The sequence below is a fragment of the Sorghum bicolor genome, chromosome 2 (assembly GCF_000003195.3).
Source record: "Sorghum bicolor cultivar BTx623 chromosome 2, Sorghum_bicolor_NCBIv3, whole genome shotgun sequence".
In the NCBI taxonomy this organism is placed as follows: Eukaryota; Viridiplantae; Streptophyta; class Magnoliopsida; order Poales; family Poaceae; genus Sorghum; species Sorghum bicolor.
Genome location: NC_012871.2, coordinates 38936427 through 38939838, shown reverse-complemented (window position 1 = coordinate 38939838; position 3412 = coordinate 38936427). Strand labels below are relative to the sequence as shown.

The window sequence follows — 3412 nt, the reverse complement described above, 5'->3', positions numbered from 1 at the left end:
CGGACTACCAAACTGCTGTCCACCGATTGGCTGTCCTCCGAGTTGCTGTCCAAAATTTATTGGCTGGTTGGGAATCCCCCGACCTTGGAACCCGGGATAAACCTGCCCTTGCTGGAACCCCGTAGTCTGATAACCCTGCTGGGGCGATTGTGGAAAGGCTTGCTGTCCAAGCCATCCATTATTAGCGTTCATCGGCATAGGTGCTGCCGATGATTGGTAATTGGGTACCGTCGTTGAATTGACATACCCCGACTGGGCCACAGGCCTCTGTTGCATCAGTATTGACTCTACCGATGCGTTGGGCATCTGAAACATTGAATCTTGAGGATTCCCAGTGTGAGGCCTTGCGGTAGTAGTTGTGGTATACCGAGGACTCTGGTTCACCGGCGCATTGGGAGGTGCCGATGTCATAGAAGTTTTGCCCCTCATGTCAGTTATTTGTGATGTTCCCGGCGTCAACTCTGGAGGCATACCATAACCCCACCAATTGGGAGGAAGATTTAACCCTGACATTGCCGATGCCAACATATCTGTTGTCAGTTTATGCTGCCCAACTGAAATTTGTGGGTTGGTTGCCATCGGCATAGATAGTGCGCCAGTAGTCCCCAATGTACTTGGAGGGACGGCAGACTGTGCACTTGCATTCGTCAAGGCGGCCGATGGAGCCGTGACCTCTGGTGCTGTTGGCTGATGATGGGAGGGCCCCACATAATCTGGCGGGATTTGTCCTTCCTTGAAAGTTCTTGCCACGGCGTTGAAAACCGTATTAGACAGTACACCAGCTTGGTTAATCAACGCTCGATTGATGGCATTGTCAACCATATCTTGAAGCTTGCCAGGATTGGCGTCAAAGGTGACCTGCCGTGGTGCCGGCAGTGCATCTTTCTGGACCACTTCGCCGCTCCTGTTTATGCTGAAAGACCTCAGGCATTGCTGCTTGAACTCTTCCATGGCTTGGGCAATAGCTTGCTTTTGCTCATCCTTGAGGTTGGCTTCCGTCACGGGGATGACGTTCTCTTGATCGAGGTCAGAGATCGACATGTTGATCTTGATCTTGAATCGGTCCCACTGGGCGTGCCAAAAGATGTGTTGATGCAAAACTGATCTGCAAACACAAAGGGCTAATACCCGACTCAAACGTTAAGGCGTGCCAGCCGATTTGACCTTGCTATCGGCAAAGGTGATAACTCGAATACTTTAGTCCTGACAACAGCGATGCGCCTGGATGTCACGGCTAAGAGGTACTCACGCGGAACTCGAGAACACGCCGAGCTTAAGTCGACGAATTCCTAAGAACTCGTAATAAAAGGAAAAAAGTATGACGAAGTCGTCGAAAAGTAGATGCTGGAATATGAGTAAAAACGTGTGTTTGATTGATTTCTTGATTCCTTGATTACAAGGTCCTAGGGTTTATATTTATACCCTGCTCAAAGAGCTAGGACCAGACACGATTAGAATTCGAATTCCAAATTACACGGAATCCGTATACAAAACGATGCAAATAACTAAGGAAATAATAAAACTATCCTTCGTAACAAACCGAAACTCCTCCACATGACAACTGGCAGCTTCCGGACTCCTCCTTCGCGTCATCGGCAATCCCCTTGCCATAGTCATCGGCAGACCTTTTTACCCAGTCGTCGGCACCATATTACTGCCTGTGGATTTAGTCGCATTCAACCTCTCCCTCATCGGCAACCATCCTCATCAGCAACCCGCATCGTACTGCCACCCTATCCTGCCATCCTGGACACGTGCCCAAAAATGGTGTCAACAGCACAATTCTCTTAAGAATGCTTCTTCATTCCATCAATTTATTTCTTTCTCTTCATTATACAAGCATGCAGCAGCAATGCTTGCTCTCCTTTCACTCACAAACTATCAGATGGCGCCTGCCCTCTGTCCCTCAAATAAAATAACAGCAGCCCTCACCTTTAATTCCTTTCATAAGCTCCCTTTTCATTCTCCTTTACCACTCTCTAAATGCAAAGAATGGAAGCAGGTGAAACAGACCCTCCCTCCTCTTATTCTCACGCATAAACCATGCAGCACACCTCTCTTCATTCCCCTCCTAATAACTCCATTTAATCACACTCCATTTGCATGCCTCCATGCAGCAAAAGGGCAGCCATATATTCCCCTCTTTCTCTCCCTCACGCACACCATCAGCAGGGCGCCTCCTCCTATTCTCCTCTCTCCGTCACACCACCACCAGAGTAACAGCCCCCTCCATCTTCCTCTCCCTTCCCCATGGCAGCATCTCCAACTTCCTCAGTTGTTCATCCACCAAAAATGGAGCCCCCACGCAGCAGCGGTTCCATTTTGCCGCTGCGTGATTTACCTCATCGCCAGAAAACTTGACACCATGCCATGGTAAGGAGATCATCCTTCTGTGTTCTTCAATATGAAAATGATCTTCAGTTCATCCTCTTTGTGGTCATGATACCCAGCTCTTGAACGCTACATGGAAGAAACTCCGGTGTGCTCGAACCTATATCAACACCCCACTGATTGTTGTCGTCTTCGCTGCTGTACAGTGAGTGGTGAGGCCATCCCTTCCCCCTTCCCTCTTTGATCCTGCTGCTCGTGCCCCTTCTCATCAACCTCTTTTGATCTCTCATGTTGCATGATTATCTTCGAAGTGGAATTGGCGCTGCTCCGATGATCGCAGACCCTGTCATCACCCATAGTCGATGTCGGCCACCGTCAACTTCGTCTCCTGCTACAACTAACCCTGATGTGAGGACCACCATCATGTTCTCCATCTTGTTAATATGTTATTCCTTATAGAACACATGCCATAATCTGCGTGTGGTCGAATTCCAGCAATGTTTTCTAACAATCATGTCTCTGTCCCTCGTGGACAGCAATGCTGCTGCCGGTTACCGTTCACATTCCCAGTGATCCAGGCCTCCAGTCATCAAACCCTTTGATCATGATATAGCCCTTGATGTTGTACACACCTCTGTAAATCAGTTTGGTCATAGGACCAGCGATACCGGAGTTATTGATATCATCAAGCTTGCTGCTCCTGCATCCTTGCAGCAGCATTGTTTCCGATTGGCATGCATGTTCCATAAGATCCTTTCCTCCAATCATCAAATCCTTTGAAAATGATATTCGTCATGAAGTTGAACATGTCCTTGCCAAATTTCATCACCATAGAGCCTAACACAAAAGAGTTATAAATGTTCTTGTGCATGATGTCCCTGCTGCCCCGCATTAGCATTCCTGTTGGTTGGCATATGCATTCCCATTGAACTATCGCTCCAGTGACCGTGTCCTTCAACCAAAATGTGTCTCATGTCCTTGCACAAGTCTCTGAGAAATTTTGTGGCCATAGGATCAAAGACGAACCATATATCTTTCTTTTAGTCCTTGCTGTCCCTGCTGCCCTGCAGCCGCGCTGCAG

At 48.2% G+C, this 3412-nt stretch overlaps 1 long non-coding RNA gene across 1 annotated transcript; it reads left to right on the top strand.

Moving 5' to 3' along the window:
- LOC110432204 lies at positions 2295 to 3159 on the top strand. The gene is made up of 4 exons (XR_002449610.1): positions 2295 to 2373; positions 2451 to 2543; positions 2643 to 2739; positions 2868 to 3159. It is a non-coding gene; the product is annotated as an uncharacterized LOC110432204 (long non-coding RNA).